Raw genomic sequence first — 14,384 nt, forward strand, 5'->3', positions numbered from 1 at the left:
TCATATATTTGCCGAAAATCGTCAAGTTTTCGCTTCCTTGGTCCTTAATCTGCATGTTAACGTGTTAGCGTACATTTTTTATTTACAACGAATTTAATTATGTTGTAAATGCATTATTTTAAATAATGTGAAAAACATAACTTTCATATTTATAAACCATAGGATCAGACCTTTCAAATGGTGTATAACATGTAGTAGCAAATATATTTTACAAGCAGGTATTTTCTTTGATAAATGTTGGCTTCATCTAACACACAAGAGTCTCTGGGAACTCGGTGTCCCAGCAGTAAACACTTCTAGTTGACTGGTGTTGAAAGAGTTAATTTCGTTTTCCTCGCGAGTCCTCCCATTCTTCCTGCGGAGATTTTTTTGAGGTTTTTCCTCGTCACTCCGGGTTGTTTTTGTGTTTGTGGTTCCTCATTCACTATCTGTTGTTCCTCGTTCACTTGTTGTTGCGTTTCCGCAATCTTTTGTGGTGTCACCAGTTGAGTATCCATTATTATTAAGTGGGCACGTATGTTTAAATTGACAATACCTAGCCGTTATTAAAGCTGTGGTGAGAGGAGCTAAGAACATTCCGAATCTATGATAAAACTCACAGCTCACTGCGCTTATAGCGTGTTCGATGAATGGGTCTTTCTCGAGAGATTCGCATCAATACATGCGATGTTCTGCCGGGATAGGGAGAATTGTACTAGCTACGACTGTGTATAGTTGTAATATAGCCGACCCTATCGTTTTAGTCATGGGGGCTCCCAGTCTAGACTCATAACGCGCGTACAGTTTTTTAATCTCTTCGTCGGTCATGTTATCAATTTTTTGGATGGTATAATTTTCTCCCAAATATTGGGAACATTTTCCACCGGCTACCAAAGCCGCGAGTCTTTCTCTATGTTTATCTAAAGATTTATCTGTAACTTGTTGATCAACATGTTCTTCAGATTCTTTGAGCATTTGTTCGATGAGTTCGTCGCATTCCATAATGTAATACCTAAGGAGATATTTAAGTCTAACATAATATAATATGACATATCCAATACAACCCGTAATAATGAACTGTTGCGAAAGAATGAGGATTTCAAACCACATTATGTCATATTAACCGCTAATGTTCAATTAATCGTATATTTGCTGTAATTTTGCTACATTTTGCCACATTTTGCTTAGCAGTTGCTATATTTGCTATAATTTTGCCACATTTTGCTACAATTTTGCTATATTTGCTATAATTTTGCCACATTTTGCTATAATTTTGCTATAATTTTACCATATTTTTGCTATAATTTTACCACATTTTGCTAAGCAATTGCATAAGCAGCTGGTTGATCGGTTTTTAATACGAGTTTATAGTGCTTCGTTGCCGATAACAGTTTTCTGACTTTATCTCGTTCGAGCTTGGTATAAATAACATCATTTTCGTGTAAACATTCCTCGAATGAATCTCGATCTTTACAATGAAACAGTGCTACCCATTTGGTCTGCTCTCTGAGATCTTTCAGGACAGAGTTGTATTTTTGAGTAAGTACCCAAACGCTATGTTGAGTATGCCGTCCGGAGAATGCTAAATACAAAAGCATATCTTTCTTTTTTGTGAGTTCTTTACTCGCGCTGCAGTCGTTTATTACGAAAAGGGTTGATTCTCCTTTGTATTTTACGTGACATACTCGGAGACAGTCTTGTAAATGATCGCCCGGATCAACTCTGTGTACCCCGTCGTCATTCATTACCCAATCTCTCGATAGGTAGGTTTTATTAACGCTTATAGTCGGACACAGAATAATAATATGATCGAAAACGTCCCGATAATGACTTTCTAAAATATCTAGAATAAAAGCTGTTTTTCAACAGCCCGTTTGCCCGCATATGATAGCGCAGTGTGGTTCTTTAGGTAAAAGATTATTAATAGATTGCTTGCACGAATCTTCCATTCTGTATATTAAGTTGTGCATCCATAATCACCTACAAATATATGTTTAATTTACCAGCCGTTTCCTGGAGCTTCGTTATCTGTATAGTGACACCCTCGCTGGCATTTTCTATTCTCCGCCCACTACCGTGTAGTTGGTCATCGTCCGTTGTTCGCATGTCGAGCCATAGCGCGTACTTCATGGTGAGGTATTCACCCATCGATACACTCCCGAGAGACAGATCTTTCACGACCGCGATAACTTCCGGGCTTCGTTTTATAGAAGGATTTTTTTTAATCTCATCCCACTGGTGATACGCTAGCATTCCTTGACTATATAGTTGATTAGGAACGCCCTCGATAGTCAATTCTACTTTTGTAATCTTGGGATTGTAGAACTTCTCGGTATTTCTTTTAAATGCATCGGAGGGGTCCTCAAACAACATTAAAATACCCTTCAACGACCTCATGGGAACGTTTAGATTGATATTCCACATCGTATCTTTTTTGTCCCTCGTGATCTTTCGGTGTTAAGTTTTCCCGCTCTTTATCCGTTCTCCAGAGATCCATGTATCAATAGTATACATCGCTATCGTCGATACTCAAAAAACTCAAAACGATAGCACGACCTATGTTCTGAACGGGCTCCCTGTTAACGTCGGCAGAAGTCAAAATAATCGTAAATGCTAGTCGGACAGTGTCCGGAACTAACACATCGTGTGCGCCGAGATTAGGAAAGCGAACCAGAAGCGTTTGATTCTGATCGATGGTACTAGGGTTATTAGTTATAGTTACAGACTGACGAATTGCTTTGACCCCTAATGGATCTCGAAGTCTACGTTGTGGGTTTAACTTGCGTCCGTATTGCGAAGACATTGTTATATTGAAACTATATAACCATATGTTTAATATAAAAATGGATGATTTTAATCTAGATGATTTTGATAACCCGAGTACAATAGAAGAGGGTACTGATGAAACCAGCTTTGGTGGCATGGATCTTAGTGAGGAACTTTTGAAACCAGCCGTTAATGATTATTACGATACCTTTAAAGATGATAGTCCTATTGTTCGTGACTATTCAAAGTTTATGATAGATAGTAAAGGAATATTGCGACTGCGTGGCGCTCGGGATATTGATCTTATGAATTCTCGTACTCGTAAGCCCCTAGCCTTGTCTACGATAGCCGCTAAACATAGCATCAAAATTGTTTGTAATGAATTAGGTTTTGTGGACTACTCACGAGGAGCAAAACTTTCCGCGAAGACTACTAAGGTTCTTCGGACTGTGCGTACTGAACTCGGTAACATAGATAATTTGGAAGCTTCCTCGAAGGTGGCCTCGGACGGACTCGGAGAAATCTTGGATACCTTTTACGATAATTCCACATTACAGGTACCATCCTCGGAGTTCAGTATTAGGGAATTACGAGGTCTTGACAAGGCAATGCGAACAATGCAGGGAGAACTCATCAATAATATAGCCAAGCTATCCGAAATCGACAAGCATATAGCTTATGAGAAAACAAAACTTGAACAGGCGGGCGATGAGTTCAGTAGACGCCGAATTGCAGAAAGATTGCGTAAATTAGAAGACAAAAGATCGGCCCGCCTCGAAGCTGCTTCCAGTAATAGAAAGGCACTTCGTTCACAAATCAGTCGAATTCGAGAAACTATCGATCAAGTCCTCAACGAGGACACTACACTGGCCGATAAAATTAAAACATTGTTCAGAGAACAGGGAATAACAATTGCCAGTATTTTAACCGCGTTGGGATTTATTATATCGAATTTGACTCTCGCGTTAACCGGTGGTACAGGTGGTACAGGTGGTGGTGGATCACCGCCTACGTCGGATGGTATAAAAGAGTGGATAAAAAAGCATTTAAAAGCATTAGGTTCAGCCCTGGGAAAGGTCGCTGAGAAAGCCGCGGCTGCACTTCCCGGTATAATAGGGAGTATTGTTTCCTGGCGCTTGAATTTATTAGCTAAGACCACCACTTGGCTTAGTCAAAACTTCTGGGCACTGATCGTAGCAATTGCAGGGCTGTTGTACATATACGTATCCGCTAAAGACTATTTAACCAAATCAGTTCGCTAAGAACTATTTAACCAAATCATAAGTAAACCAACCGCGACTCCACCTAATACAAGCACTGTTTTTTCATCGATATGTTGTTGATTTTTAGCCGCAATATGCGGTGGTACTTGTGCGTCAGTAGATGTTTTAGCGATAGTAGATAACTGTGGCTTGACTATTCCCGTTTCGCCTGTGATTGTTTGCGTTATTAATTCAACGTTAATATCTGAATTTATACCTGGTTTTTGTTGATCGGTAGCAATAACAATTTTATTATTATAACCGATCACTTGACCGATCTTAAGTTCCATATTACTCGGAGACATGTATAGTCCCGGCGCATAAACGTAGTCAACTTTGGATTGAGCGTACTGTAATACATCTTGATAACGCTTTATAGACGATGGCATGTCAAATGGTGAATTAATAGCTTCCTCCACGTTTTTGTGCATCAAGCGCCATCCCAGAACCAATAATGGACGTTCGTGTTTGCGAATGTGCACCGAGAATTGCCCATACATAAGTTCTTATTGATTCATTAACTCTTACAACTCGAACATTATTTTCCATTTTATCATTAAGAAATTCATTCCAAGCGTTTCCAGGTGGTTGCTCAACCTTTTGGACAGTGAAAGCAACAGCACCCTTAAAGTTCATACGATCGTCTCTCCACTCATTACTCGAGAGAGCAAAGCTCGGAAGAAGCCGACCTCTTTTCAGTAAATCATCGCTGACTTCTTTAACAGAGTGTGCACCAGCATACGGAATACCTAGACCATGGTTAACTCCACTCAGACGCCAATCTTTACTCGTAGAAACATTAAATTCCTGACAAATACGTTCAAATGCCCACCTATTGTACGGATTATTTGTGGAATTCCATGCTCGATCCTGCGGTAATGGAGCACTAATTTCTTTAAGTATACGTCTAATCTGATAGTATACGTGAAATGATATAAATGGTATTTCCCTATAAAGAGTTGTGCATCCATCTTGATCAGATAAGCACGACGGATAATATTCAACTCGAAAGTCCTTCAACTCTGCTGAGAGCTGTTCCAGTCAAAGATGAAAAATATAATAGCGGTAGAACGGAATCTTTCTCATCATTACAATATAAAAAATTAAAGCGTGGTATTATTTCAGACCTCAAAATTTCTGTATTAGATGTAAAACATCAACCTGTTCATATAGGATACTTGAGTGTAACACTCCATATTATAAATAATGGTTGATTCATCTGGCCCTGAAACACTCAGACAATGTAATACAATTGCGCTTTCCAATCTCGGAGACACAGAAGGATTCGGTAAACCCGGTACCGATGGCAAGTTATACGCTTTACACTTACAAGATAATGTATACAAGCAGAAAGAAGTTACATTCACAGGTAATCTAGGAGATTTAAGCGATGTCGACGTTAGTAGACTCCATAAAAACACTTCGTATAATCTTACTCTCAACGATGATAATAAATGGACTATGGTCGAAGCAAACATCGAGTGGCTACTGAATATCGTCATTACCCCACCGTATGTGATGATGGGTAAGGCACATAATTGAACTAAGATAATAAATAGTGGGGTCGTACTCGGAGCTTATATCCCATCAAAACAAAAAAGTGTGTTAGTCTCTCCCCTGCCAGAAATCCCAGGTCATATGTTATTTAGTCGTCTGGCAGTAAAAAATGTTAGTTTAAATTTGGTTACTGAATTCAATGATATTAAACAGAACTTGAGTGCAATACCTGATCTTTCTACGCTTATAATTGAAGTCTTGTTTCGGAGATGCACCAGAAGATGCCTTCGAAATAATACCAAGTCTATCAATTAAATGGCTAAAGAAACACCAACGTCAACGTTGCAGTATTATTCATATGGGAGCATCACCCGTTGCAACCCTTGAGGGGGGTCCAAATTATTAAAAGTGACAGCATTTCTCTTACTAAGATATTCATGCCGTATAATATACATTTGATAAGGAGGATGTATACTCTCAAAACATTAAAGCAAGACCAATTAAAGACTATTATATGATATAATAATATACACTATGGGTTTATATCCGCGCTTGTAACAGCTGGCATGGGACTCGGTGTAGCCGGTGTTGGTTTATTATCAACTATAATCGCCGCGCCTATCGTACTTGGCATGGAAATAGCCGCCGGAGTCTCTGGACTGGCAGGAATAATGATAAAATTCATTTCTCGTAGGTTGCAAAAGAAAGCATTAAAACATGATAATATTCGGATACTCGCCGAAGCAAACTTGAACAGCATTGAGGACCATGTTTCAACAGCAATGGCCGATTGTAAGATATCCGAGGAGGAGTTTCGTTTAGTTTTGTCAGAACTCACCAAATACAACACAATGAAGCAGGAGATTCAATCAAATTCTCATAAGACCAGTGGTATTAGCGAAGACGAGAAAAAAAAGTTTATAGAACAGGGGAGACAACAAGCGCGTCAATTATTCTGTGCCAAAACCAAAGAACTGGTTGGAGATTAAAAATAGATTGCTTACTATCATTAGATCGCACCGCATAAAATCATACATTCATTTAGAAGAATGCTTACATAAATATATAATAATGGAGAATTACAAACCAATAAAGGAAGAACTCGAAAAAGCTATCGAAGCATCTATGCTCAGGGACAAAATTATCAAATGGAGAGAATTACAAGGTATATATTATATCAGTGATGTCAAACCAACCAAATACGGTCATCAATTGTTTCTTTCCAATTACCAAGAAGAGTATATAGTCTGGTCTCCTAGTAAAATGAACGAAGAACTTAGTAAAAATGTTCAGTATCACTTTGTTAAAAATAATGGTATACCTATGAATAAAAATAATAGAGAATACTTTCATTACAGTTTAGTTTAATCTTATGACGATCGTTAAATCGCATCATCATTTTTGCATAAAAAATTCCCCCTGTAGTGGTGGTATAGGTATAGGTATATAAATCTGGCTCCAGTGGAAGTGGTCCAGAACCCCCATTACCTATACTACTATAGTCCCATCCCTGAGCGCCGTACCTGATGATGGCTGTGCCAAAGTCAAGGTAGCAATTTCCCCAAAAGTATTTCCCGACTTTTCATTACGCTATGAAGAACTGTAGAAAGGGATTGTAGTAGCTATCAAATCTGTTCAGATAGTTGGTCTCTGTGATCCCCTGAAGTCTGGAGATCGCTCTGTATTTGTCTTCCCCGGAGACTCAGAATGTGAGTGTGAGGATGTTCAACCTCTCTCTTCTTGTCGATCCTCATGTCAGTGTCAATGTCAATGTTGAGCTAAGATGAAGATCAATGTCAATCCCATTCAATATCTCTTCCATGTCCGTAGTATTGATCCAGATGATGTTGAGATGATTGGTCGAGGTGACAATGTCGATCTGGATAGTGGTGATGATCTGAGTCAGAATAATCTCCTCCTTGCTTCGATGTCGAAGTGTGCTCTATAGACAATCAACCTTGAGGGGAGTGATCTGAAAGTCGACCCTTAGAATGTCAATCTGTAGGATGTAGAGTCTTGTCAGATCGATCTCCAGATCGATGACTGGGCGAAGCGCATTCCTTGGAATGTCGACCCTTGTCATATTAATGCATGGAATGTCGACCCTCTGAAGAATGTTGACCGATACAACATCGATCTAACGAACGTCAACCTTTAGAGGGTCGTCCCTGGTTTGAGTGAGTGAATATGGTTTTACGCTGCTTTTAGCAACATTCCAGCAATATCACGGTTGGGGACACCAGAAATGGGCTTTACACATTGTAACCATGTCGGGAATCGAACCCGGGTCTTCGGCGTGACGAGCGAACGCTTTAACCACTAGGCTACTTTGCTTAACCACAGATTTTACAGATGGACGACTGCTAGTCTTTGTCACATGTTTGGGTTTCTTGGACACTGAGGGTCTATGGTCTGTATCTTTAGATTTTGATGGGCCTCTCTTTTGGGATTTCTTAAGATAGTCAGAAAATGCCTCCTGGGACAGATGAATGCATTCTGAACACTGTAAACCTGGCTGACATATGCCCCGACAATCACAACATAGTTTGTGAGGATCTGTCGGCACAAAAATGTAGCGACACTTCTTGCAAGCTGGTTGTTTTCCTTGATCCTTGCCCATATCTTAGGCGTAAAAAGAGCCCCAAACTCCAGTAATTTTGAGAAAAATAAAGGCCTAAATATACTCTCAAAAAAAGCATTTCTCCACAGGAAGCGAAGAGCAAGAGAATGATGAGACAGAGGTGGCCAGACTAAGGTCAGCATGCTGCACAAGAGATTCGGGTGCATGACCTGATTGCTGAGACAGTTGCCATGGTGATGCTGGGTTGTTTGGGCAAATGAAGCTTAGAAGCTGGAAACTTTGTTCAAGGACGTTTCCACACAAGGGATCGGAAGAAGGGTGAAATGCATAGTATGAGAAAGGATAAGTTTAAAAATTTCAGTATTTTGAAAGAAAACAGTTGAGTAACTAAGAAGGCCCAAAAAAGTTTCATCTCTCAGAAGGGTCAAAAAGCAAAGTTCAAATCAAGGTCTAAGTTTAAATATCACAAAAATGAATATGTTGAGCCCAACTCCTAACTGCACATATACAAATCTTAATTACATTTTGAACAAACAATTATTGAGTAATGGCCATAAATAGCCATGACAATATGATGATGTTTACAACAAGTGACTCACCAGTCTTGGTATTTGCCCAATATAGCCATTGGCAACCATTTGATGTTCCCGATCAAGATGCCTTTGAAATACCTGATACTACATTTGTCAGCCATCATGTTTTAAGCTGCTTTTGAGAGTGGTTTTAAAATTTTGCTTTTTAAGATGGCTATCTGGTGCCCACATTGAAAATCCATTTCATAGTATCAAGGAGAAGTTGTAAATGTACAACACTTATTGAGACAATGGACATTTTGTGATGACATAGCTGACGACATAGCTGAAATCAGAAGCGTCCCCTTCCCCACCTCTTCCTCAATTCCCCAAAACCTTTTTACAAGACAGGGAATGGTTCATCTTCCCGAGGCAAGAGAGTTAACTGACTTTAAAAGTCCAGTTCTCACCCTTGCCGAACTAGGCTGGAATTCCTGGGCTCGATCTTAGCGCCACCAGTGGCAACTACAAGTTATGTCCTTTCTATGCCTCTCCTATTGACCAATCAGATTCAACCTCCCATATCACTTGCATTTGCTTCAAACAAAACGGTGGCGCCCAGTCAAGACGATCTGATCAATAATCAAGATCTATATTGTGATAAAATGAGTCTTACATCGCGAAGTGCATCAAATCACGTGAGCACCTTGATTAAAAACATGAAAAGATTTAGAAAATATCTGTTGACAACGAGTTAGCGGTGCACATGCTTTACAAATCCTGGAGTCGACTGAAATCTGCATGACACTTTACGAACCAGATTTCGATTTCGGTGCGCGATTTTGATTGGACTATGCATAGACTCGTTAGTCCAGCCAACATCTAACTCCTTAATACCAGCCTAGTTCGGCAAGGGTGGAAACTGGACTTTTATAGTCAGTTAACTCACTTGCCTCGGGAAGATGGGAATGGTTGGGAGGTAACTTAGAGCTGTTGTATCAGGATAAGTATATAACATAAAAATACACTGAGTATTTCTTTTTCTGATACAACACATCGCAATTTATCCCACAGTAGGGTGGTGGAGGAAGACTGCAAGTGCCCTGAGTTGATGCACTGTATTGGAATGTCATATGTAAACTATAGTCCGTCAATCATCATTTTGGCACCTGGTTCCTCACAATAATTTTCCATTAAAACACACAATCATACGACGAGTGTTGGTTCTTATCGAATAATAATCAATTAACTTACTAACAAGAGTCATCAGAAGATGACAAATCCCCCACAAATTCGAAAGAACAAATCTTCTGACTGTTACTTCAGTCCAACTTGATGAGAGAATTTCTATCTAATCTGTCCCTCTGTATACAAGAGTACTTACTGAGGTATCAACACAATACCATGAAATACCATGAAATTGAAGTACTGCTTCAAATGCTAGAAAAATGCTTTTCTGGCTTCATTTAATAAATACGAGTCATAGGACTATAGAAAGAGCAAATATCAAAATAACACAAATTGACCTAATCTAGCCTGTCCTAACTGACATTTTGATTACCCTTAAAATGTACTTTTACAGGTAAAATTATAAAAATATTTGTGTGTTGTCATGCATGTATGAGTTGGGGGTGGTCTCAAAATATTGCTGCTATTGTACTTAATTGATGGGGTAGCAATTTAGGATATGTACTGCATTATATTTGCTTGGAGAAAGATGGAATAGTTAAGAGCTATGAAACAGAATGAGTATTGGAAGGTTGCGGTTTTGGAATCAAAAAGTATTTGTAGTTCTACAGATGGTTTCTTGCGGTAGCACTTATCTCCGCTGATGACGTATATGAATCTGTACTTTTGAATGTTGTGTTATGTCTTGCCACGAACCCTTTACACTTAGCCAAGATAGGTTCCAACCTTTCAACTTCCCCATTTTCCAGCGATTTCCACGCAGTAACTCAATAAAGTTGCACATGTGTGTTGCTTGGTTGCTTGGCTGATTAATGTTATATGTAGTTGCACCAATAACATGTAGGTCTGGTCGTCGATAATAGATTAATTAGCCAATAATGACATTGGTCTGTCTCTGCCCGGCAAGGACTTTTAGGCAACAAACCCCCACCCCGCCCCACCCCGCCCCACCCCCTCAATTAATTAAGTATTATGTATGTAACATGTACACAAATATAGGCAACCGAACGCTGAGACAAGTCAAGTGATCACATATTTTAACAAAATTGTCGTGTCTCGTGACGTGGGAAAGGAATCTGTTGTACCCACGTGACGAGATTCGACACTGCAGAGTATATCCTCTTCCCTGTTTCACTCGACAGGTTTAGGCAAGGCCTATCGTAATTTTACTGAAAGTACCCAAAATATCATGTGCACCTATGGACATAGGCTTATGTTCTGTATGTCGATGGCATGACTCAAGAGATGCATCAATTTAATAATAATACTGCCAATAATACAGGTCAATAGTCTTATAGCACCATAACAACAATCAACACCCGCCTCCTCGGAGCACTGTCTGGGCCCTTACATCACATTACAATAGAAACACACGACGTTAGGTAAAAGGCTAAAATATATCTTCACCTTCTTTCCAAACGTTCGGCCAGTTGATCTCTAGACTTGAATGTATACACCCTCAGCTGTCAGAATATTAATGATTGAAAACGATTACGTCCTGAAACAGCACCATCGAATACAGTAGCCTACTACCGCGGTTTCGACTCACACGAGAACAGTTATTTTTAGCGTCATAAATATATATACATGTGTATATATTTCGAGGTGAGATTTATTAAGGAGAGGAAATGGCTTATATTTATACAGTAACATCGTGTTTGGCTACTTATCATATCTGCCACTAATTTAAACCGTATGTGTCGAATTCCTCGTAGTCAGAAGTTAGAACTTACCCTGATAAGCCGAACTCAAACATGTTGAAAAATACATCTTAGCAGAAGCAAGAAACAGAAACGTTTGCCATATCTCCATTTATGCAATTTATCAATATACACGATATAGTACGTTTACTTTCTGTTGTTGACAGATGGCTGGATCAGACGGCAATAAGGTCGAGTCGAACCCCCGATAATATATATATCAAGTGTGTGTGTGTTTCGTGTAGTACATGTATACCAGTAATGTGTGGAGTAGCGGGCAAGGCTCCTCTGAGGACACCAAAACAGAACTGGGGTGTGAGTTGACAGCTATTCCTTCATTCGATGGCCAAGGCACATACACTACATACATGATGAAATACCTGTTTATAATTTAAACTTGTTTGCAAGTTAACTTCGAAATATATATACAATTACCTGAATGCATCTAGTTCATAAAACTAAATACGTAGACACATCTACAAGATGCATAAACATGAACCAAACACAAACTTACCTTATTATAGAAATCCTGAGCACAAATACTTGGTTCCAAGAAAACACAAAACTAACCATCCGTTAGTGCACAAAACGATATGGAACACAACTGAGCTGCTTCAAATGAAAATATGACCAACTGCTTCAGCAAATTAGCTCAACAGAAAAATAGTTGATTAGAAGATAGAAGAGGCAGACAAAGCAAGACGCCGGTGTTGTTGTTGCATAAGTCATCAAGGTGAAAGTGGCTATTGTGAAGTTAGTAGTTATATAAGTACTGTAGCTAATCTGATTATTTTTTCATATCCAAGTAATATAGCCTGAGACAGAAAAAGACATTAAAAAGCCATCAATAAAATATTAACAAAATAGTAAAAAATCAACGCGGCTCCATATGTTACAGTCAATGCGTAAAATCAGTAAAATGTTGCTGGGGTAGTGCCCGAAACTCGAAACTCGGCCACTGGTCACAGTGTGATTGGCGGTGTTTTCCGAACCGTTCCGCTGCATAGACTCAATACACAGTCTGAGTGGCACAAATGGGTCTCACTGATGAGTTACCGTTCCCAGGGGTTGATATCTCGTATCTCGCAACGACTTCACTGACTGTTGTCAGTCTTTATAGTGTGTCGGTAATGGCGACAAATGTGCACCTTGGTTTAAAAAACACCAAACAAACTTAGTCATTGAACCATTCCGAACATTTCTGATTATGTATCCAGCTCAGGAGCGAACCCTTGTCCAAGATGGTCACCAACATGACTGAAATCTTTAATGATATCAATCTATACTCAATATATCATAACTATCTGGTCAGTTTATACAAATCATCATGGTAATGTGTTCAGGATTAATTGCAACAATGGTATGTGTAATTAAAATCTAGTATGCAACACCCCCTTGTGGTAACGAAAATCCAAGATGGCCGCCAAAATGAACTAATTTTCAGAAACTGCCCCTTTCTACAGCTGATATCGATATTTTATGTTATCTTTCGGCTTTGGGTAATTTGACAAGATTTAGTTTGATGAACAAAACACATTTTTAAATGACAATGTACGATTGTATATGTATTGTTTATTAATATCTTCATGATCATTTTACAAATGCATCGTTTTAGAGAACGATTCAATAAGGACATCTTTGATTAATAACTTGAATGGGAACTGTATCCGTTATGTTGGATCACCTAAGATATATATCACAAGAAATGTTGCACATAACTTTGCTTTCAAGTACCCACAATCATGTGATAATCTGGAACGTATGTGTAAGTAATATTGACATTATTGTCATGGACCCGAAACTATAAAATCAACTTCCTTCTATCAAGTATGACCAGGAATATCAGTTCAATGGATGTGTTTACAGTTGTATAATTCGGTCATTAGGAACACTTGCACTAAGGCAATTTTGTAACATTAACACAGGATGTGCAAGATTTCTTACAGGTGTAGTGTATAGGTTCTACAAGTGTAGTGTACACTTTATACAGCTGCAGCGTATAAGTCCATAACACTGTTGTTGTGCCTGACCAAGTGTTGTCTACTTGGGTATCCACGTATATCCACGCCTGGAGGATTCGGTAGAAGCTGCATTGTGTTGTTTGAGATATATGCCGGTCTGCTAGTTAAGGGAAAGCGTGGGTGAGCTCAGGAAATTCATTAAACGTATCCCAAGCAGTTGTCTTCCCTTTCCCAGTAGAGTTGGTTGGTTGGTTGGTTTGTTGTTTTACGCCGCACTCAGCAATATTCCAGCTATATGACCGCGGTCTGTAAATAATCGAGTCTGGACCAGACAATCCAGTGATTAATATCATGAGCATCGATCCACGCAATTGGGATCGATGACATGCATCAACCAAGTCAGCGAGCCTGACCACCCGATCACGTTAATCGCCTTTTACGACAAGCATAGTCATCTTTTACGGCAGGCATGGGTTGCTGAAGACCTATTCTACCCCGGAATCTTCACGGGTCTCCCAGTAGAGAATGAAGTGACTGAAGTGACATTTCAACCCGTGGAAGCATGGAATAGCGACCAGGCCGTTGATTTCCAAGGGCCTATAGATAGCTTCTGTCGGATGTTTCAGTCGAGGGTTTCTGTCAATCCAACTCCATGCACAACCGAAACATGAAAGCACTTTGAAGAAAGCTTTGGAAAATGTGGCGATAGCAAGAGTGAATACTTCCACGTCCGTTAGGGAGTGTTAATGAGAAAAAAATCTGCTCAGAAGAACCTATAGAAGAAGGGGATGTTGGTACCAGATACCAGGCAGTAGTTCCTAAAATCTACAGGTACGTATCTACAGGAGACGTATCTACAGCGGGGCAACACTCAAGACCTGCCATGTGCCGGTCGTCCGCGTATGACGTCACGTCAACAAGATAACCACATTCGGTTG

At 39.5% G+C, this 14,384-nt stretch overlaps 1 protein-coding gene across 1 annotated transcript in view; it reads right to left on the reverse strand.

The window, feature by feature from the left end:
- LOC124136473 (myotubularin-related protein 9-like) overlaps nt 1-11,307 on the reverse strand; it is a 225,149-nt gene extending 213,842 nt beyond the window's left edge. The window contains exon 1 of the mRNA XM_046502392.2: nt 11,193-11,307. The gene's annotated coding sequence lies outside the window, so the exon portion shown is untranslated. The remainder of the gene's footprint in view (nt 1-11,192) is intronic.
- Nucleotides 11,308-14,384: the final 3,077 nt, after the last annotated feature.

The sequence above is a fragment of the Haliotis rufescens genome, unplaced genomic scaffold, assembly GCF_023055435.1.
Source record: "Haliotis rufescens isolate VD_foot unplaced genomic scaffold, xgHalRufe1.0.p SCAF_1, whole genome shotgun sequence".
NCBI lineage: Eukaryota > Metazoa > Mollusca > Gastropoda > Lepetellida > Haliotidae > Haliotis > Haliotis rufescens.